Source organism: Triturus cristatus, chromosome 1_2, assembly GCF_964204655.1.
Source record: "Triturus cristatus chromosome 1_2, aTriCri1.1, whole genome shotgun sequence".
NCBI classification, from domain to species: Eukaryota; Metazoa; Chordata; class Amphibia; order Caudata; family Salamandridae; genus Triturus; species Triturus cristatus.
In genome coordinates, this window is record NC_140580.1 from 39,876,289 (window position 1) to 39,900,778 (window position 24,490).

Genomic DNA, 24,490 nt, shown 5'->3' on the forward strand with positions numbered 1-24,490 from the left:
GCCCTGCGGGGACTTTGCCACTTATTTACTTACTTTTGTGGCCAGTGTCAGAGGCCTCTCTTCGCTCTGCTTTGCCGCATTGGGGGATTGACCGGCGGGAGCTTGCTTTTGGGGGGTGCTGTCGCTTGGTTGCCAGGTCCCTCCCGCCACCGCGTTTCGAGCCGCAGCCGCAGTGCGGGGGGACTACAGCCCCCACAATCCTCCGCAAGTCCCGCCCACCGTCGACATCACCGGAGACACAGAAAGGCACCGGCGTTTCTCCTGCGACGCGTGCGGGACCAGCCTGGCTAAGCTCGGGCACCCCTCTAAGCTGCTGTTAAGGTGAGCCCAAAAAAGCATTATGGGGAAACGAAACACCAGTGCCATCACACAGGCCTCTGAGGGCCCTTCTGTCCTCCCACCCTCCTTTGAGAGTATGCTGGAAAATGCTTTCAATTTCGTTAGCACTGAAATTGCCAATACCGAGAGGAGGATGTCATTGGGTCTTATGACTTCACATTTAGAGCTCCAGCAAGACTGCCCAAATAATGCTGTGCCGCTTTACCCTGCGGTCACAGTCACGAAATCTACCTTGTCGGTTAACCCACCGGCTAACCCCATGGTAGCTCAATTTGGGGGTAGCAGTTCAACTATTATCATTGAATCACAACAAGATCCTGTCATTCTAACCGTTAACCCTCCCCCGACCTCGAGTAATAAGACTGTCGGAGATAAGAGGAAAAGGAGTCCCTCGAAACAAACAATAAATAAAAGGAAACAACCCCTACGCAACAAGAATCAACCCACACCCCAGAGTATGTGGACCAGAGGGAAACAATTATCAGGGGCGGCATGGATGGAATGGATAGTAATGAGTCTTTGCAACTGGTTGAGGGGGATACAGTTATAATCCCCCATAAAGAAGGACATAACTCTGCCTGTACACAGACTGAGCCCATAATTGAAAGCGTTACTCAAAAAAAGTTAAACGGAAATTTTATTGAGACTATAGTCGACACAATTTTTAAACAAATGGAAAGTCAAATGATCAAACAGTTTAATACAATTTTTAAAAGACTTGATAGATTGGAAAACCTGGTAAAAAAGGAAGATGTAAAAAGGAAAGGGGTGATTAGCCTAGATCTGCTGAGGGGAGAACGACTACTGAAAGATATGGAGGCCGCTAGTAAGGTCATCTTGGGAGACGGGCCAATCATTAACAGTAGTACACTGGTAAATAACACTGCACCTAGGGATGCCTTAGCAGGAAAAAGCCGACCTGCAACACCATCGCAGCATACTCCAGCTGTAGAAGCTGGACCGCCGTGCCCAGCTAGTGCGGCTGCCGGTACATCAAAGGGGGGACCTAGTTCAGCCACCATAAAGTCGGGGAAACAAACTAATATGGGTTCAGACAAGGGTAAATCCGTTGATACTAGGTCTACAAAACAACCAGGACCAGCCCTTCACTTGCCCCCTGATGCCTGCCCTTATGTCTTGATCTTAGCAGGTGTACCATTGCTTAAGGGGGGACAAGGTGAGTCCTGGGTCCAGTTGAACAACAAGTGTATCGACTGGTTGACTAAACAAAGGGGTTGGGACAAATATTTCGAGGGAAATCTTGTCAGTCCGTCGAGTGAGTTGGGTTGGTCCCTTATTTAAGAATATTAATGGAGACTGCATTGTAATTAATTTCAGGCACCCCTCAACAGCAAATGTTATACTCAATAGCAATAATATCTACCCCAGTCCCTCTACTGTTGTAACTCTACTACCGTTGAGTTACTTCTATAGGCCCCCTCAGAGATTATTTAGCCCAGCTCTACCATCTTTCCACTGTATAATAGATACAGTGTATTATCTGAGCTTGAGACCCAGGACTGACCATCAGCTATCCCTCCAGCTACAGCAGACAGTGATTACTTGAATGTAACTGACTCCGTGGAAGAATTGATAACTGGCCTCCCTATAGAGGTGTCTAACGGTGAAATTGAGGTAATTCTGTCACTTGATCCTAAAATAACTGCTCATGCCACCGCCACCCCTATATCGTCTGACAAATTAACAATTTTGAGTTGGAACATTGCCGGTTTAAATGCGAAAATGAAATTTAGGGACTGGATAGATTGGGTTACTAACTTTGATATTTTAATGTTCCAAGGAACTTGGTGTACTAGTTCTATGCTTCATGAGGGGTATAGCTGTTACAATCAAATTGTACCCGTTCTGGCTATGGGACGACCTAGTGGGGGTTTATCTATCTGGGTTAAGATTACTGCAGGAGCTAAAATTGAACCCTTGAAGACCAATGATATGAATTTTCAGGCCTTAATTTACACTAACGGGTTTAAATTATGCTTGATTAATTTTTATAATAATGACTTCACAACACATCCAAACACAAATTTTATAAGATTGTTTGATTTTATTGATGGAATTGTCGATGGACAAAAGCATGATAAACTTGATGGCATCTGTGTAGGAGGTGGTTTTAACGCACACATTTATCCCCGAACCCCTCCCTGTAAAAGAGGGGAAGAATTGCTTAATCATTTAGCCACACAAGACTTCGTTAATATCATGTAGAAGGTAAATATTACCGCAAATAAAGGACCTGTGGCCACTTATGTTGGGCGTGGGAGTTCAACTACAATAGATTTTGTATTTATATCTTCCCTGCTTGGGGATTGTCTATTAGAGGCTGAGGTTGTTAGCACTATATATAGTGACCACAACCCTATTCTGTGCAGTTTTAAATCCATCAAAGACCGGGGAAACAGAGAAATTGGGGCAAAAAACTTGGTGGCGTCAACGGACAAACTTAGGGTAGTTTGGAAGGGGATAGACAACAAGGGGGTCTTAGCCCGCACAATTAAAATTCACCCTTCGTTAGTGTCTGTCTGTTTATCTAGTGATAATTCTGGACATGACATTATCGAGGCTTTTACAGAGTTGTGTATGGCCATCAAAAAGGAGATTTCCAAACCTTCTGCCAATAATAATAATAAAAACCCCAGGTGGTTCGACACTTTGTGCTCTAAAGCAAACCGTGAATTACGGGCGGCCCTTAAAGCTGAACCACGGGACCAGTTCTTGGTGAGGAGACTGAGGTCAAGCTATAAGCACACTGTAAAAATAAGAACAGAAGTGATATTAAAGGATCATTGGTAATCTCTTGTACGCACGGCGGCACTGATGTTGCCGGTTTCTGGGGCGAGGTTAAGAATTTAAGTTCAATTGGATCCAACATTACCCCCATAAACTGCAATATATCAGGGGATTTGTGGGTGAAGCATTTTTCAAGCATTTATGCTGCACCGCACCTATTAACGGAAACCTCCTACCCCTCTATGGCCTTTAATATCTCAATAACGGAGGTGGAAGATACTATCTCTCACAGCGCGAGCAATAAAGCACCTGGTCCCGATGGATTATCCATCGACCAAATTAAATCAGAGCCTGACTTTTGGTCACCTTTATTGTGCAATATTTTTAATAACTTATCTAACACCCCAGCCCCAGCAACCTGGTCAAATAGCATTATCGTGCCAATTTTTAAGAAAGGCGACAGACTAGATCCTGGCTGTTATAGGCCCATATCTTTAATAGATAATACCTTGAAGATCTTAGGAAGGGTCATTTTCAATAAGATCAGGACCTGGGCAGAGGAAAATATGATTTTACACCCGTGCCAGCTAGGCTTTAGAAGCAACGTGGGGACTATTGAGCAATGTTTAAACCTGAATTTAATATTGGCTAAATACACCACTGCCAAAAAATCCCCATTGTATTTGGGGTTTATGGACTTAAGTTCCGCTTTTGGTTTTGTTAACCGCTCCCGCTTATGGTCAGTTTTGTTAAATTATGGGTTAGATGAGTCACTTGTTTATTTTTTGGCCCACCTACATAGTGACTTGAAAGCCCGTGTTCGAATAAATAATGATGGTGAAGTCTCAGGGGACATTATAATTGGCAGAGGGGTCAGACAAGGCTGTGTCTTGGCCCCCCTGTCTGTCTTTCTGGCAAGGCCTCCCTTGTCTGAATTAATTTCGCGTGTAACTTATCTCGGGAACAATCGAGGTTCCGCGCGGCGGGACGGATCCGGAGGAGGTATTTCTTGTTTTGATTTTATGACCCGAGTGGAAACGCGAACTACGGTTTGGCTGCGGCTGGGTGTGCCAGCGGGGGCCTCAATGTGCCGCGGACCCGGAGGACGCCCTTGCTGCGCCCTGTGAAGAGCTCCGACGGCGGGATGGATCAGACACAAGTGCCCCCCCCAGGAGGGAACATCCTCAGAGGTGCGGAGACACGGCCGCGATTCCCCGGGCCTCGTGGGGGTCTCTCGTCCCCCGATGCCGTGCACTGGTGGTTGACATGAAGCGGACTGACAGGTCTTACGGCTGCCAGAGGTGCGTCACTTTTGAAGCAGTTCTCCGGAAAGCTAACTAGGGAAACTCTCTCAAACTTTGCCAAGCCTGGCTCCGAAATGTTTATGGGCTGTTTTAGAATAATAACGAAAAAAACAGTGGGACTGGTAATGATAAAGGCAAAGTTCCGACATTGCGATCCAAGATTTTTTCTATGTTAAAGTTGATGGGAGGGCACAGCATTCCTAAACAGAAAACTGAAAGAGTGCAAGTACCAGAGCGCACTGTGACCTCAGTAGAACCAACATTTCACAGACAAGCACACCACTGCCTTTCTCCGAGGCGAAGCAGAAATGCCTCGGAGAAACGCAGTGGCGGTTTCGAATTCGGGGGCGTGTTTTCCTTTTCTCTCCTCTTGCCATTGGCTGGAGGAGATAATTAGAAAAGTTGGAAAAAACACGCCCCCGAATCCGAAAAGGACGGGGCCTGTTCGGAGTGACGGACCTCTTCTCCAATGGCTGGCCAGCATTCAAGAGGCCAGCCAATGGAGAACAGGGGAGAAGAGGGGCGGGTTCAAGCCCCTCTTCTCCAAGTCATTAAATCTCGGACCGAGACTGCGCAAGCGCAGCCTTCGAGCCGAGACCTAAAAAGGGCTTTGTATGATCTTTACCGAAAAGAGAGGGAAAGGACCGAGCTTGTAAAATCTGCTATTAAAAGGTACATTCCCGTTTTGGAAACAAGTGACAGGTCTAATAATTTGCCCCAGGGTTACTTGCGAAAGAAACTAGGCAGATGGAATAGGAGTTTGCTGTTTCGTTTCAGGGACGGGAGCATTAAAAACCTACTTTGCTTCCCATTAGTCTTCCACAAAAATTCTGAAAATTTAAGCTGTCCCTGTAATTTAGGTGGAAAACAAAGCCTTTTACATTTTATGTTTTTCTGTGGTTTTTATGTAAAATATACTAAACATTACCTAATCCCGTATTTTAGAGAGAATGTACTGATGGATTTTAACCTGGCATTTAGAGATTTAGTGATGCTAGGCTCGGACGAAGTAATCTTCAGAGTTAGTTGTTTTCTTCAATCTGCTATACGTTCTCGAGCATCAATGATCATGGTCTGATTACTCAGTTTGCATATTGCATATTTGTATTAGTGGTAGCTCTTTTGCACATGTTATAGCTAATCAGTTGTGGATTGTCTCAACTGTAGCATATGCCAGGCTGAAATATAATGCACGTAGTACTGTAAAATAATGTTATTGTTAAGATACCTGTATTTGAAAGGAAGTTTACTTTATAAAATTAACTGTGATAGTTTCTTACATTTTTTTTAAATGATTGTTTTAATTTGGATGAATTGCTGTGATGTACATGTACTTTTATGGATGTTTTTAATATCCGAATAAAGATCTTTGATGATGATGAAAAGTATTTCACGCCTTAAGGAATATGTGTCAGACTCATGGCTTAGTTGACAGCTGGCAGTTGTTAAAATCAAACGATCCAGGGTACACTTATTTTTCTAATCCACAAATGCCCCATGCTAGATTAGATTACATGTTTATTTCTAACTCATGTAATTCAATTTGCCATATAGAGAAACTACCACAAGTACTATTGGACCATAATCCGTTAGTACTAGAGCTGGAAATAGAGGTAGCCAATTTTAACTCTAGGTCCTGGACATTTGACAGAGCTTAACTCCCGGATACTGAATATTGCACCCATATAAAAAGCTGGATCCCAATATTTTTGGAAGAGAATATAGGGAGTACCACAACTGAGGTGGTATGGGATGCCATGAAAGCAGGAATTTGGGGGGAAACATTGCGATATTCCCTGAAACTTAACAAGCAGTCGCTAAAGACATTACAGGATAACCTGGTGGTAGCAGAAGAGAATTTGTTCAGGGCGGTTAAGGAAGGTCAGGATCTTGGGTCAACACAACGGCGGATAGCAATTGCAAAGGCAGCCATTATCAATGTATTTACGGACAAAGCTGTAAGCAAAGTTGTAGCACGGAAGGAAATCGTTTATGAACTAAATGAACAGGTTGGCTACCAACTAGCAGTTTGCACCAGGCAGCAAACGAAACCCAATATAATTCGAGGAATTATCGATCCGGAGATAGGGCAGACCACCATTCCAGATTCCATAGGGATGCATTTGGGAGGTTTTATTGCTCTCTTTATACGGCTGATGACAAGAGGGATCAGGGGGATATTAAAGGGTACCTAAATCCCGTACCATATGAGAAATATGAAAAAGAAGAACAGGAAAGCTTAGATAGCCCACCATGCTGATCAGAATTATGGGTGACCTTGAATAGCTTAGCAAAGGGGAAGTGGCTGGGACCGAAAGCATACCAACCAAGTTTTACGTCATCTTCGCGAGCCAGTTAAAAAAAAAAAATCCTTAATGAACTATTCGTATATATTTAACGGAGGGCAACCCCCGGATCATGGTCACGAGCAAAAATTGTGGAGTCCTTAAAATAATTTTTTTTTTAAAACCCTGGCACAATTGGGTTCATACCGCCCCATTACATTAATAAACTGCAAATCAAAAATGTACTCAAAATTACTAGCGAGCAGATTAAAACGCATAATATACAAGGTTATTTCAGAGCGTCTGACAAAGGTTTGTCCCTGGGAGGTCCACAATAAACCACACCTTGAGAGTTATCACACTGTTTGATATCACTACTGTTGCAGGAGACCCTATGGCATTGGTTTTATTAGATGCAGAAAAAGCCTTCCATAGGGTCTCCTGGCAATATCTGTGGATTGCCGTGTCTAGGATCGGGATAGGGGAGGGATTTATTCAAGCAATTAAACAACTATATGTCGAATCATCAGCCGCAGTGATGGTGAACGGTATACTCTCGAAAGAGTTTCCAATCTCTCGGGGTACCAGGCAGGGCTGCCAATGCTCCCCTCTTTTGTTTGCGATCTATATTGATACATTTATTCGTAGATTAGAGAACAATGGCCAAATACCAGCAATATGGTCTCAGAATTGGGCTGCCAAGACCCTCGCCTACGCAGACTATATTGCTTTCGTGATGGCAGACTTGCACTCTGCATTAACGGTAATTGAAGAGGCAGAATGCTTCAGACCCAGGTTGTCCTCAATGATGAGATCAAGATGACGGGCTAACGGGTGGTAGAAAAGGCTATATACCTAGGCATCAGTGTTACCTCCAGGTTAGACAATATGGTTAAGGAGAAATCTGGAACCCGTGGTGCGCAGTATGAAAAAGGACCTCCAAAAGCTTAACAACCTTTATTTATCCATGGGAGGAAGATGCAACGTCATAAAAGTGCTCTTCCTTCCTTCCATAAATCTTATATCGTTTTAGAGCAATATGTTTGGAATTCACACCACAGTGCTTCAAGTTAATAGAGCATACATTCTCTCGATTTATCTGAGCATATGCACAGCAGGCATTTAGGTTTCCCACTCTGCCTAGGGATAGAGGGGGGCTGGCTCTCCCGAATTAGAAATATTATTGGGCCACTACACTAATACATAGCCAAGAGTTATTACAGACCCAATCGGACAATGGACAGATAAAATCCCCTCCGCCTTTGAACGTATATTAGGGAAAGAAACCAGTGGGTGTCTGTGGCACCAGCTGCAGGACAGCTACTAAAAAAAAGTCTGGTTCAAGACCCTCTTTAGTGTTTTTAAAGTATGGAGTGCCATACGGAGAGTATGTGGAATTGGTAGATTACCATTCTATACACCCTTAGATAATAATTTTGCACTCGCTGAAGTTTTTAGAGATGCTTGCGTGGGAAAATGGAAGAGGGCGGAAATTAATTGGATTGTTAGTGCTTTTTCCCCCACTGGTCTTTGATCCTTCAAAGAACCGAAAGAAGATTTTACTTTGGATTGGCGCCATTTTTTAAAATGTATCCATATTAGATATTTTCTTGTACAGAAAGGAGGGGGCAGGCAAAATTTGAGAAAGTTGAAATTATTGAAAGAATAAACAAAGATAAAGTAAGATCTATTGGGGGGATACACACACTTATAAACGCAGCCCTCCCAAATGTCTGGACAAGTACTCCAGAAAATGGCAGGTGAAAGTAGGAGTGTCAGACGAGACATTTTTGTATGCCCACAAGTTATCGAAGTGGGTTTTAATGTCTACCAGGCTACAGGCACAGTTTTATAAAACTTGCTTTTTGTGTTATACACCTGACAAAATCGCAAAATGGGGTGGAGGGAAGGGAACATGTCCTCACTGTGAATTTTATAATACAGATAGTGTTCATATTTTTGCATCATGTCATGTTCTGCAAAAATGTATTAAAGACATTATGAATTTTCTATCGGAAGTTTTAAAAACGGAAATAACTGTCTGAGAATGTAATCCTGCTAGGGACTTTTGAGACTAATCGGCTAAGGGCAGGGCATGAATTGATTTTTATTTCTATGGCGGTTTTACAAATGTTTATTTGAGGCTCCCTGGTTGGATTCCAATGCCCCAGCTTTTCAACAATGGCTTGCCAGGTTGCTAACAATGTATAGTCTAGAAATAGCCATATAGGCGAAATGGGAGTAATCAGCGTAGAAAAGGTATGAAAATGTTTAACCCTCTACGTGTCTGGATCTAAACTCAAAGCAAGGAATGAAGATGAAGTAAGAATATGTACTTTATCGTATTTGCACTAGTCACTTTAGGACAATATCTTTTCTGGGGTTATTTTTGTTATTTGTAATTAATGAAGTAAATTGTATTGTAATTAGAAATAGGAGATGGAAGTAGTTTACCACGTTACATGAAATAATGTAATGAATTTTGGAATGTATATGGCGTATTAAACTTTTCTCCTGTCTGAGCAGGGGGTGGCGGAGTGGGTGGGATATGTGTGGGGTGAAAAATGCAAAATGAATAAAGATGGTTACAAAATAAAAAAATAAAAAATGCTTGACAAATTTAACATTCCATACTTGGTGGACATGGCTTTGCATCATTCAAAGTGTAGATTACACAACCTACCACAAAACACACTCTGCATTCTTCTAGGAAACTACACCCTTGATGTCTACCTACAGAAAAATAAACTGCCAAAATTGATCCATGTCAAACACTTAAAGAATTTTACAGATATCACAAGGATCTCCCATGTCACTTTTAAGAGGGGTACTATTCAAACAATAACCAGATCTAGAAGAGACCGCCCCCTTTAACTCTTAACTTCCATTCTCTGTGTATCCCCTTTATATGCCACTTCCCAGTAAGAATGATTGCCTCCCTCTAGGTACGCCGATCCACATTCCATATTATACCAAAAAGTAAATTCATTTACCAAGCCAAAGGTGTTTCACTATATTAGACTTTGACAGGCCAATTGGGTCCAACATTTTGTGTATTCAAATGCTTCTAATTTCATTAAAAAAAAATTGTAGCTTCTACACCACCTGTGTCTTATCAGACGCTGGGATCCTCATTCAACTCTTCTATTCACAATGGTGTATTTAATGTAATGCTTATCTGACCGCTCTCTGAGATTTATAACGTACCAATGTTATTTTTCAAAAAATGTAATAAAAAAATACTCCATTTTAATAATTACTTCTCTATGCAGTCGTATAACCTGATGTACTTGGGTGAAACGCTTCCATGTGAAATACTTTTTCTCCCAACTGTCGCAGGTACCCACCAGGGAAGCCAACTTTCCCCACTTCTCTTTCTGCTGGTTACTGAGCCATTGCTAGCGACACTTGGGTATAATCCCGATATTAACAGTATTAACTTCAGCTCTTGCAGGCAATTGGTAGCTGCATAGGCTGAGGGCGTTCTGTTATTTACCGAGGAGGCTGATTGGGTCATTCCCCGCATTATGCAGGAGCTAGAGAGGCACTCCGTGTCAGGCTGCTCCCTTAACAGGGACAAAACCGAGGTCTTACCACTAAATATCCACTGTACTTCCTCAGTGATAGACTATTTGAGTTTGAAATGGCAGCCAGAAGCCCTTAACTATGTAGGTATTTGGTTTGGTAGAGACTTGAAAAACTCAATCACCATTTATGACAATAAAACACTGACCAAAATAAAAAAATAAAGTTGAACGCTTGGTCTCCCAAACTTGTTACCTGGTGGGGTTGGGCCGAAACTGTCAAAATGACAACAGCTCCACTGGTTAATTTATTTTCCAGTATGCTCCCAGACGTTCCTTCCCCCCTCCTTTTTTAAAACCGTGGACAAACACATCTCTGAATTCCTACGCAATGACAAGAAAGCGAGGATCTCCATGAATACTTCGAAAATGAATAAGACCAAAGAGAGCCTTAACCTTCCCGACTGTCCAAGATATCAACAGGCTTTCAAGGCCTCTGATGGTTTAGGACGCAGGATGACCACTTCATCATATTCTGGAAAGCTTTGTTACATGCCAAATAGTTTTAAGGCTGATCTCATGCACAGGCTCATAGAGCCAGAAGTTACCCTTTGCTCGGCTCTGGTGGGCTCTCTCCGAGTATTTGTTGGCTTGCGCAGCCTTCAGAATGACAGGTTAACTCTCATAGGATCGGGGGGGCGCTAGGTGGCGCGCGACCAAGATGGCCGCACACCAGTGAGGCTCCTGCCCTGCCGAGCGGAACAATATCCTTAAGCCCCATCCTTGGCTAAAACTAAGCTCTGTTTTCTACACCACAGAAGACTGGAATCGCCACTGATCACGGCGGTGCTGTTTTTGGACGAAGGAGACCGATCGCGACGAAATGGCAGATTGATGACGGTCCCTACGGACGGCTGCCCCTCCGGCCTCGTGTGGGAAGACGGCTGTGACGGCTAGGCGAGCCCAGGGTCGCGTGGGCCCTGCGGGCGGGTGTGGCTTGCCGGCCTGTCATACTACTGTATGCCGTAATAGCACTGTGCTCCTCCGAGGCGGGTGCCTCTGCCGGATCCCCTGCCTAAGGACACTGCGCAGTATAGCGCCTGGCCCGGGAGACCTTCACCGTCCCCTGATCAGGTGTAGCTGCCATAGCCCGGGGGGAAGGTGGTGAGGCAGCCGCCATTTTGACTGACGGGCGCCACGGGAACCAGCACAAGATACTGCAATAGTAGACACTGGCGGGTGACCTACCCAAGCATAACTGTGTGCGGCGGGGACCCAGCGGAGCCTCTCCCTTCTGTGATCGTGTGCAGCATCGCCACCAGAGTTGTCATCCTGCAAATACCCATAAAGAATACGCTGCGTGACGGCCATTTTGAGTGAGGTGCGGAGTCCCTCTGGCACCGTTGGCGGCTGACTGCGGGGGGCGGTGCGGCACTCCTGACAGCCACGGATTAAGGCTGCGAGTCCCGACTATCTCCAGCGCATCTAGTGGTGGCTCCCTGCATTGCCAACGATTCGCACTGTGACATACCGCCTCATAGCACCACCAGCACACGCGAGGAGCGGGCACAAAGAGAAGGTTGGGCCGATGCCCGGAATAGTAAGGGGGACGGACAGCTCAGCAATACAGTTGTGGGGGTTGGAGGGAACAGTGGGCCCAACACGCCGAACACCTGTGCCGCTCTGACAGGCTTACGCCCTGGGCGCTCTTGGGAAGGACTTACTGGGGCAGCCTCCAGATACATCTCGACGTCTAGGGAGTGACGGTATATACCGACACTACGCCCGAGGGCGCCCCGTTAGGTCTCAGCATGGGGCGTACCAATACCAAGCAGACAAAATTGCCATTTGAAACACGCAAAACACCCAGGTCCAGCTCGGCGGATCACGCAGACTCGGATAGCATGGACACTCAGGAGGAAGATTGGAAGGCGCTCCTACTTGGTATGAAACAAAGCCTCACAACCATCGCTGAGAAAATAGATACCATGAATACACGTATGGACTCAGTTGTTAATAAACTAGACCACCATGAACAACGTCTCAAAGAAGCAGATAGAGTGTCTGACCTGGAGGATGGCGCCACGGCAAACAAAGAACATGTTTCGCAGATGGATAAATTGCTCAAAATAATTGCAGATAAGAACGAGGATTTAGAAGCCCGATCCAGAAGAAACAATGTGCGCATCCTGGGCTTGGCGGAATCGACCAATACGGGTCGCATGGAAGACTTCATTGTAAAATTGAGCTGTTCGGTCGAGACTCCTTCTCTGCCCACCTCACGGTGGAGAGAGCGCACAGATCCCTGGCTGTCCGCCCACCCCCTGGAGTACCACCTCACCCAGTGATAGCACGTTTTTTAAACTACAGTGACAGACACGGTGTTTCGCCTTGCTCAAGAGAAGAAACAAGTCCACTATGAAAACACCATACTATCGTTCTTTCCAGACTTCACGCAAACCGTGCAAGATGCAAGGCGCAAATTCACTGCTGTGAAGAATAAACTACAGGCGCAATTGATTCCCTACGCTGTGATGTACCCAGCGAAACTAAAGATAACACTCCAGGGGAGGCAACATTTCTTCCAAAACCCACAACAAGCAGAGGACTACCTCAAACGGAATCGTCGAGCTGCATCTGCCGGAACGGGCAGGCAAGAACACTCCAGATCCCAGTCCCCCCTATCAAATCCAGACTAAGACTAGCAACTGCTACCGAAACACGCGTGATCAGCATTGGTGATCTGAATCCGAGAAACTGGCCTACATTGGTGATGTATTGAAGTTTATATATCATTATTATCTGTTCCGCCCGGACTCTCACCTCCCTCGTGCCATGGCTGCCCGCTGATGCAGCGGTGTAGCGGGTAGGTGCAACAGTGGAGGAGAGTGGGTATGGCGTGAGCCCCTAGTGACTCTCCCACGAGGGGGTTCCCCCAAATCTCCTACAAGGAGGGACAGTATTGGTTGGACTGAAGGTTCTTAACAGTAGGGGGGGTACGTATGCCCGGCGAGTTGGGGATGCCGGAGTGGGTGGGGGGAGGGTGTTTTATGTTTGATGCAATGTTGTTATCTACCCAGTTGGTTAGCAGGGGCAATATAGTATTCAGTAGCAGTCACGATAGACGAAGGCATGACAGACATCACACGGGATCTGAACAATCTAAATGTATTATCATGGAATATACGGGGTCTGAATAACCCTAGGAAAAAGAGGCAGGTACGAGGCTACTTAGACATTGCATCGCAGTCGCACTGCTGCAAGAAGCACACTTGAATGCGGAACTCGTACCTCAATTCGCTGCGAAATGGGCCTCATATCGTTATTTTGCATTGTACTCTGGTTACTCTCGGGGAGTGGCCATTTTCAAACGAGGAGTGAGGTTCATGCCCAGTGGGTCAGAAGCTGATACTAACGGGAGGTACTGCCTGGTATGGGGGAGGCTCAACTCATATGACGTGACAATCGCGAATTATTACGGACCCAATACGGACGATCCACATACTTTGCTTTTACTATGGAGCAAAATCCAAACGATAGGTACCACTTATGTTATCAGTCAGGATGGCGCATTGGCTAGTACACGTAACCCATGTGGCTCACACATTCAGATAATTCCCCCGTGGTGATGGAGCTGCAGCCCCCGATAAGCCACACCCCGTATAACAGTTAGCATCTCAATCCCCTGCATCTCCAAGACACAGTTTTTAGGACGGAAATTGAGCGGGAAATTAAGGAATTTTTTTAACGGAATGTGCAGTCTGTTTCCAGCCTCACTGCTGTCTGGGAGGCATTTAAGGTCACGGCCAGGGGATGGTGTATCTCAAAGGGTGGGGGCATACTCAAAACTCTACGCAGGGACCTGCATAGCCTGGAAGGGGAACTTAAAGCGCTAGAAACAGAGCTTCAGGCACACCCGAATGATGGGGCACATAGAGCTAAAATACGGGAAACACTCACAGAATACGAGGAAACCACGAGTAGGGAAAGTAACTTCTGAGGGAAACCATACCTGGCCAGGGTTTATGGTGAAGGTGATCGTCCAGGGAAGGTTTTAGCACGCATGATTAGACCCCCGACTCCCCCCCCACCCCAAGTTCTCAAACTCTGTCGCGGAGATACAAGATGCACAGGGGACCATATATAGAAACCTCTCTGATCAACTCAATACGTTCAGGGAGTACTATAAAACACTGGCACCCCGCTCGATTTGCCACAATACTTAGAGGACACAGCATTGGCATGGTTAGGACCTAATCAACAAAAATTTCTGAATTTGGAATTGGAGGTGGACGAGATTACTGAGGCAATAATGCATATGAAATCAGGGCGAGCCCCGGGCTCAGACGGCCTGCCAATAGAATTTTATAAAGCCTACGCACCAATTTTAGCACCCATCTTGAAAGAAGTGTTCTATGCGGCGTTAGAGGAGGGCAGCCTACCGAGAACCATGCGGGAGGCTCAAATAACCGCGCTACTAAAACACGGCAAATCCCCGCTACACTGTGAATCATACCGACCCCTATCTTTACTGAATTGTGATACTAAAATCCTAGCAAAGGTTTTAGCGATCCGCCTCAGTTTTTCGATGGAAAGATTGGTGTTGCCGGATCAGGCGGGATTCATCCCAAATCATGCCACATCCCACAACCTTAGAACACTTTTAGCAGTACTGCAAGACATAGATCCCAATTGCTCAGCGGTGGCGGTTTTTGACGCCACCAAGCCGTTTCATTCAGTGGAGTGGGATTACCTGATGGGAAATCTGAGTTACATGGGGATGCCCTTTACCCTCTTGAACTCGGTTAAACTGCTGTACACGCGGCCGATAGCCACAGTCCTGCTGAATGGTGCACGTTCTTCTCACTTTACCGTTTCCAGAGGCACGAAGCAGGGATGTCCGCTATCCCCAATTTTATTTGCTTTGGCCATCGAGCCCTTGGCAGCAAAGCTACGACAGCATCACAATGAGAGATCCCTGATTTATCCTGCTAGACAATTGCTTATCTCCCTCTATGCGGACGATATGACCCTGTATATCAAAAAGCCTCAAGAGAATCTTAATCCTGTGTTGAGGGAGATAACCAAATTCAGCGCCATTTCTGGAATACAAATAAATTGGACTAAATCTGCAGTATTCCCCCTCACGCACAAAACCCTACCACACAATTGAACTATCCCCTGGTTTGGGAGAGTGACAAGTTAAAATACCTAGGGGTACATAAAACCAGGGATGCGTGCGAATTATGGCGTAGATATTGACAAGACAACATCACCAAATGGATACGACTACCACTGTCAATGGCAGGGAGGATATCCCTTATTAAGATTATTCTACCACCAAAATGCCTAAATGCCTGCATCTCTTAATCAACATCCCATACCATCCCAGGAGGTCCTTCTTTAACACACTTAAGACACAACTTATAAGACTTATATGGGCGGGAAACAGGCGCGGCTCAGCCTAACCACATTGATGTTGCCGTACCAACAGGGGGGATACGATGTTCCCAATTTTGAGTACTATTACTATTGTGCGCAGGCACATTTCGTAGTTTACTGGGTTCACCCGCCTCCCTTCATGCCTCATCTGGTGGTGGAAGACGGCTATATGTCGCCGATGCCTCCAGAGGGCTACCTCTTTACTAGGGCGAAGGAGCGAGAGCGAGACCCCTCCACGGTGGACTGTACTCTCGCTGCGTGGAGACAGATTGCGCGCAGGTTAGGAGCCCCCATGATGTATTCCCCTAGGATGCTCCTGCTACGTAATCCCTTATTGCAAGTCACAAATGAGGGGATATGCCGCAAACTGCTTGATGGGCTGCATTACACCACCTGGGGGGGGGATCTATATATCGGGGGACAATTTCGCTCTAGGGCACAATTCTTTGGCACACGTGCCCACAACCATGGACACCTTTATGTATATTCGACTTAGGCAAAGCGTAAAAGCGGTGACCCCTGCATTTCCCTAAGAGCCAGATATATTTGCACCCCTACATGACTTATTACAGGCGGAAGCCCCACGACAGGTCACATCACTCTTGTATAAACACATACAGAAAGCGCCACCTCCCCAAACTCCACGGGCCAGACGGGAATGGGACAACGACCTAGATATACCACTCACAGACGAGCTATGGGAATTTAGTTGCAAGCAGACGGAGGAGGTCACAGGCAATAGTAGGCTACGCCTCATACACTTAAAATTTCTGCATAGATTATACCACACTCCGGTCAAACTGCACAAACTGCTACTGCGGGAACATGACAACTGTGCAAGATGTGGAAGGGAAGGAGCAGATTTAATAAATTTAGTGTGGAGCTGCCCTCAGGTGGCTGCCTACTGGACACAGGTTTTTGACGGGATGTCCAAAATGATAGGTGCTCAAATATCCCCGAACCCGCTCATGGCTCTTCTAGGGCTCACTCAGGACATAAAAACAGTGCATAGGAAATATTTGGCAATGGGTTTGCTCCTAGCGAAACGTAAGGTAGCATGCAAATGGGGACGGGGGAGCGCTCCTAAGTTCAAGGAATGGATAAATACGATGTCCACGTGGCAAGATCATATGTATTATTATGCCGAAATATTACCCATAAAATCGCGGCCGAAAGACATCTGGGGACCCCGGACTGTCTTTCTCCTGGGGAACGAGACAGTTCAGGGAGAGGGCCAGGGAGGGGGTGGGGAACCAGGAAGGAGGACAGTCCTAGAGCCCGCTCGTGGTCCTCACAGGCAGAATCTGAGGCATTGTCGAATTGCAGTGAACTTGTGGCAAATGAGTAGTGATGCTGGATAGTGGGATGGGAGAGTTTTTGGGTACCTGCCATAGTGGTAGGAGGCTAAACTACCCTCCTAGTTTAAGCAGTAATTGTGATGTCTGCATATCGCATACCCTAATGACCCCGTATACTACGAAATGTAATGCTATTTGTATACTATAATCATGTGCTGCCCTATGATCGCTGGATGGGGGTTTTGCAAATGTTAGATAAGGGGGCGGGGGGGTAGTTGATGCTATGCAACAAATTTGTACGGGAAGGTGTAAGATTAGCGCATCATTAATGCACCTGAATTGTTGATTGACATTACACTGATGTACTGTAAAAGCTTGGGTCGTGAGCACATTAGCTCTCCACGAGTAATTTGTATTTAGAGATGTGATGAACACACACAGATGGAGGTGAAGTAAATATATACATGTAATAATACTCGGACTCACTTTTCGAATGGCAAGTGCTCCCTGTGGGTCGACAGTCAACTCCGCCAAATGAACTCCGAACTCTGCAAACAGGAGTAGAAAGAAAAGCCAAAGTGAATAGAGTTTTGTACAAATGGTGAAAGTGATTTGCGAATCAGACATTCCCTACTGTATGCAGCGCGCACAGACTTCAAAGCTGCTACTGGTTATGTGCAAAATGAAGTTCACAATGTAGTTTTCTAGGATTGTCAGATTACTAAAGTACTGCTCCCTTCTGAGAATTCATGATCTCATGATCAATACTGTAATTTTCCATTCTAACTGCTTTTTTTTAAAACCCACCCGAAAACAAAATTAAATATTCTTTAAAAAAAAAAAAAAAAAAGACGATGGAGGCAACAAAAGCAACAGTGTGAAGATTTCAAAACCAAAGTGTCTCTATACACATTGTGTTGTGCTTAACATGACAAAGTTTCATAAAACTAAAACAATGGCTGTGAATGGGTCTACCGAATCCTGTTCAGAACGGGAGAAATATATATATTTTTTGAAGTCTGGACGTGTGAGTTGGAGAAAACTATATGTGAACAGTGGAGACAGACAAAGAAAGCTGAGGCAACGTGGCTTGCTCTGAGGTACAGGGTTCATGCCGATTGGCGATGCATTATTGTTTGCCTCACAGATTTGAAACATGATGGAAAACAGCTAGTCGGAACTTGCACCTAAGAAGAACAAGGCCTTTGCAAGACCTAATGAAGAGCTGAGGCCAAGGAAGTCATGCAAATATGGCGAGCCGAATCATGAGAGGGGGGCCTGCCTCAGTGCTTTGAAAGCCAGCTGTCCCTGACCTCGTACTAGCGAATGATCTACCCTATGTGCTGTGAATGGATGAAAGTGTGGACAGAAATGCTCAAGTTCTCATTGGTGTGTAATGCCAATAATCCATGCATTCATTACTTCAGCAAGGTTTGTCTGACTTGTATTACCATCTGTGTTATTGCATGTAGGACTGCCCCTTCCTATTCCGCATCTGAAGATGGGGCTGCAGAGCACCTATCAGACAAATTTGATAGGTGGTGCCATGTGAAGTGTACTAACCGCAACCAGTCCTTTAGCCAAATTCGCATTTTGAGACTTGGGTGTATACTTTTTCAATTGAAAAAATACAAGCTGCAGAAGGTACGGCGTTGCTAGCTAAAAATACCAGACTGACAATGTCTCCTGACAATTGGCAAACACTGCAGTCACAGGTAAGTATCACTTAAGAGAGAGAGGTACAGTGGGAGCAGGGGTGGCAGGCAGGGTTGAGGAAACATTGGTCACATGTTGGCATCGCCTGTAAAAGACCGGTAGTATTAGGTAAGGCTCAGTCACATGCCTCTGAAAGGCGGCTAGGACTCGTTCAGATTCTGTCACAAGTCAAAGGAGTGACAAAGACTGTAGGGCTTGGCAGTCAGTCACTTGGCAGGATCACATCGCAAGGTTGTGTGGGCTGGGAATAAATCAGTTGTATGACAGTTTTGCATGTGAAAGAGTAGAGTGGGGACAGCGTTACTCCACTCACAAGGACCCCTCTACACATTCAAGGCCTCGTCCACCCCATCACTGCTGCATCACAGGACGGAAAAGAAGAATGCAATAATTTTGACCTGGTAGCAGGTCTTCTAAATTCAAACATCCCTCTGGACGGCCTTCCAGTGCATCTGCGAATGCAGTCCAATCACCTGAGGTTTTGGCGTATCATCAAGATCGACTATACCCACACTAAAAGTGGGTGCCCTTCACTACCCACACATTTGGCGCATTCCATTTACCCTTATCAAATGTTTCCATGAAGCTTGAAAATAAACTTTCAATAAATTGGTATTGGCTACATGAGCCATGTGTCGAAGATGCACCTCAATGGTCATATAGAGCAACACATTGAGTACAGGGATAAAATCTTAAAATGCACAAAATGCTGGCTTCCCTCGCCTCCTTTGATTTTTCCATTGCCACAACAACTGACCAAACTGTTCTGAAAGAGTCACGGTTTAGAGTAAAACTCTTCTGCTCCCTTGAAAGACTGGAAAATATATGGAAATGAAGATTGTAAGCTGTGCATGTGAGTGGCTAGCCTGGTATATGATACACTTATGTAAGTTAACAGACTGCATATGTCCAGAAAACCCTTATGGTGAATTAGGAGGTCTAAGACAACCTTAAAAAGCTCTCTAAGTGGTAGCTGTGGAGAGCAGCCTTCAGGCTTAGTCCAGAAGAAGTGTAAAGCAGCTTGTTTTACCAGAATGCAATCTTCTAGCTATCGATTAAATGAAAAAGAACCACACAAGGTATTTATAAAAATATATATTTATTATACAATACTCACTAACATGTTTAGATATCTCCTACACGGAGATATGCACAATGCACACAATACTTTGCATAAAAATCACATAAATAGCACAGAATACACAGTGAACCCCAGGGAGAGACCAAACCATATATTAAGAAAGTGGTGTAAGAACCACGACTTGTGTCAAGACAATGTCTAGAGGATGTAGAAGTGCCAGGCCCCCAAGGAACCACCAAAAGGTGAGTGACTAGGAACCCCACAGAGATAGTGTGCAGTGTGGGAACAGGACTGCATTCTCTGTACAAATCAACGTGCAAGTTGTGGTTGCAATTTTAAAGAAAAAGGACCTTTCCCAGTTGTCCCTGAAGAAATCCAGTGGAAGACAGAAGGTTGGAGCGACACCCCACCTGTGGATACCCTAGCACCCACGTTACCCACACCAGGGAAGCTGGGTGCACAGGTGTTAAGTAGTGTCAGAAACCACCGTCGAAACCAATGGAGAACATCAGGAAAATGTCACTGCTGGAGAAGGAGAAAGTGTCCTGTGGAATCCGAAGGTGAATTCTAGCTGTTAGGTACCTGCAAGCAGAGGGGACGGTGTCTATGTCACACAAGATTGATCTGGAGACCTGAAGACGAATGCCCACCAATGTTGAGTGTTGCAGGAGAGTCGACAGTGACCTTGATTCTGCAGCTGTGAGGACCAGGCGACACAGATGAAGACTAGGAGCTGTGCACGAGCTGTCCCACGTCGGATGTCGAGAGCTGATGGGTCGGTGTCCATCTGAAGCACCAACAAGCCTTGGCAACTGCAAACAACATGGATGTCGAAGAAGGTGCAATGTCAGGATCAGCAAGGCTCAGTGGACTCACCACAAGCATGGGAGTCAGGGCAGGCCCCAAGCAATCATGAGCCCAAAAGAAACAAAGATGACCCTCAAATGGACCCACAGGACGGAGGCACTGGTGTCCAGAGAGGACCTTAAGCGTCCCACCAAAAGATGCAGGCCACGATACAAACAATGCAGACGAAGATTCTCGTCACTGGAGATGCTCGAGGCTGGGGCTACTTGGAGCCCGAAGATCTTGGTGGAAGGTAGCCAACGAGTCTTTGCAACGGCAAGTCGACGCAGTGCACAGGGGTTCGGTTACTGCAGCTCCTATGGGGGATACTGGCCTCAAACTTGGTGGTGAGAGGGCCAAGCAGGCCTCGAGAGATGTGGAGAACCCCCACCTGTGTTGCCGAGCCTTTCTGAGTCCCTGGGAGTTCAGGATCAGCAGACCGGTCAGCTTCGTTGCGTTACAAGCAGATGCAGGGAAGTGACTCCTCCTCTCCAAGGGAGATTTCTTCAGGTGTCTTTGGTGCCCACAGGCCTTGGAAAGTTCCTGTATGGTACACAGGCGATGCAGCAGACTGAAAGGGGGACAAAGTCGAGCCCAAACGTAGTCCAGCGAAGTCCAGAGTGCCCAGATGGTAGAAGTTGAAGTGGTGTCTGAATTGAATCGTGTTCCATGACGAATCTCGTGACCTACCCAAAGTTATGCCCTTAAGTACACTAGGGAAAGGGTTTGGACGATTTAAGGTTCCCTCCCAAGGGAGGAAGTGTACAGGGGGGAGGATACTCCCATATCCTTTGTCCGATTTCGCGCCAGAGCAAGAGCCAGCGGCTCCCAGAGCTGGTTTTAACTGGACTATGCAAGGAGGCACCAAATGTGCCCGTCATGCAGACTGAGTGGCGCTGGCAAGGACACCCACCGGGCCCCAATACACTAAATCCTGTCTGGGAAGTGGTCACAACTCCCTGTGACAGGATACCTATTGTTCTGCCTTTCGCCTGCTCGAGCCTGGCTCAGCAGCAGGAGGGCAGAATCGTGTCTCTGGTCGGAAGCAACCATGTTGTGCTGTCCGGGTTTAGAAGACTGGTGCCGGGAGCACTGAGAGCCTAACAGAGGTGTTCTGGTGCTTGGAATCATACCTCACACCGTTTACGGTGTGGGTGTATGATTCCAACATGTTTGATACCAAACATGATAGGAATCGTTGCAGCCAGTTTCAAGAGGGTTGTTGCGTAATTACGCGGTGCCCCCTTGTATGGTATATGGCTGTTTCACTTACAACCCAGGAGAATGGACTCCGTAGGCTGTAGGGGTATCCTGCTCATGCAGGGGCACCCTCACACTTCGAACCAAGCACCCTGCCTTTAGGATTGCAAAGGCCTGCTATAGGAGTGACTTATAGGTTTTAAGCGCAGTGACCCTAGATATAGGAAACCTATATCTTTCGTAAGTGGTGCTAGCATCAGCTTACACAGGCTGCAATGGCAGGCCTATAGTTACAGTTTGAATGGTCTCCCATGGGTGGCATAATACATGCTTCAGCCCATGGGGGACCTCTGGGGTACCTATGCCATGGGTACCTTGGTACCATATACTAGGGACTAATAAGAGTACCTCAGTAACCAAACTGGGATGTACCCAAGTACTGAACAGAACAATTTAAGGGAGAAAGCAGAGAGACTGGGGTCCTGATTAGCAGGATCCCAGTCAGACTAGCCAAAACAGCTTAGCACCAGGCAAAACGTGGGGGTATCCATAAAAGCAGCTCCTACTTTCCTACAGTACAGCTTTAAGAGGAGTGAATTTGATGCACATTAATCCAAAAAGCATATTAAATGTGTTAGCGCACTCAGACCCACAGGTGGTGGGGGTGGTATAAAGGGATGTACAGAGAAGCACCACTAAGAAAACGCATGTGAATGCTTAAAGGCTCGATATTAAAATCCGGCAACCAAAGGCATTAATGATGAAACATAACATGGTAAGGGTTCTTTATCTGTTTTCCAACTAGTTGGGTTACTCTTTCTCTTCCTGAGGCAGCCGCGGCCCTCCCTACAAAGCTTCATTCTTATGTGCACGACTTAAGGGTGTGACGTTATTTGCAAAGGCAATGACAAACATGGGAACCTCCTTTTACATGCAACAAAAAATACATTATAAGTGCAGGACCAGTTTATCAGTACTCAACTCTTTGGGATGCCAGACAGGATGCATGGCCAGGGCTACAAGTGACGATTGGGTGGCTGCCAACGTCGAAGAGGAATTTAGTCCACGTGCCCATCTCCCCAACACCTCGACATTGCGGAAAGGTACTGTAAGAAATTGTATTTGGGGTAGTTGACTGTCCACCTCAAGGAATAATCACTAAATTAACCCTAGCTCAATTACTCGGTAGCTATTTCACAGAGCAGACCAGCCTAACTTAGGGCAATGTGAAAAGTATTCCTGCAGCAGCAAATAGTAACAAAGTCAAAATGCCGAATAAAAATCCCTAACCGAATTAGAAATAGAGTAAAGTGTAATAAACAAAATGACACCAAAATAACAAAAACCCAATAAAGAGAACCGGAGATATGAATTTTTAAAGATTTCAAGGACAATAACACCAAAAAGCACAGAGCGATAATATTATAGGCCGGTAGACAGTTACCTAGGCACAATTTCAGGCTGGCTGTGATGGAAAGTGGGTCAGATACATCAACCAAGTTGGTCCCGGTTGCTGACGAGAAGTTACTTATTTGTAAAATGCTTTATTAAAATATAATGTGCAGAGTTTTATCTTTAAAAATGAAGTGTTAAGTGCAAAAATTGTAGTAGTCATTAATACTTCAAAACTATTGGCATGTTGCATAGAAATGAAGTATAGTTTCTTAATTTGACGTAACCACAGACCCTGTGAATGAAATAAGACATGAAGACCGAAAAGCTTGTTTTTTCAGACTTCACAACCGTTGTGCAAGATGTTTTTCTTCTCTTTGCTGCAGACGCTGTAATTTTGAAAGCTACTGTTTATAAACTAATTATCAGACATTTGTTGTAGTAGACGACTGATAGTACAGTTCTCTTTACAAATGATGTAGACGACAGGGAGGATGATTCACATACACATGCTTAAAAGACAATTGAACTCTGGTGAGAATATGAGGGTAAGCCTGTTTCCAGGAGTGTGCTGAAATCCAATTAGTCAACAAGAAGAAGAAAGAAAATATTTGTTGCAACAAAGTAAATGTGCATTTAATTAGTGTGTGATTTTAGACTAGAGAGAAGTTAGGTGTGTCCCCTGTCCCAGACTCTTCAAGAGGATACTCTTTACTGGGTTGTCTTGGACATCTCCTTACGAGAAGTCTCACTTCCTGATTTGCTATTAGAGCTGAGGATACTATCCAGCGTATTATGCTAAAGCTTTATGCTTGATTCTCCATCGGGAACATCATGGGTATCTGAGCTGACACCTTTAATCCTTCTTGCATTAATACCGATTTATTTAGAATACGGAAGTTAATTTATGGAACACACTTGTTGCATTTTTATTGTATCAATTCCTTATTGATTTGCTATATTGATTTACGTTATTACCAAATAATTGATTGATATTAATCTTTGATAATGAGATTTAGAAAATAAAATCTTAAAGAATGAGAAACTAAAATATTTGAAAATGAAACCCTTTAGCTCAACGTAACTCTTTTGACTGAACTAAAAGAAATAACTGATATTGTTTTATACTGACTTCCCCTCCTCACATTTCTGTCGACATCAAAGATCCATCAACCTGTACGCAGGGTTCATGACTGGTAAGTGACAGTGAAACCATGTGCTCCAACAGTGGTAGCAGAGTATAGTTTATGTTACGAGAGAGGATCTGAAATAATTAGTCCTAGTTGAGAAATGCCCCCTGTCCTTAAGACCAAAG

The 24,490-nt window shown here is 45.2% G+C and overlaps 1 long non-coding RNA gene across 1 annotated transcript in view; it reads right to left on the minus strand.

The window, feature by feature from the left end:
* Positions 1–24,490, minus strand: part of LOC146866704 (uncharacterized) — a 76,289-nt gene that overhangs the window by 17,925 nt on the left and 33,874 nt on the right. The window contains exon 2 of the long non-coding RNA XR_014960482.1: positions 17,427–17,488. This is a non-coding gene — a long non-coding RNA (uncharacterized LOC146866704). The remainder of the gene's footprint in view (positions 1–17,426; positions 17,489–24,490) is intronic.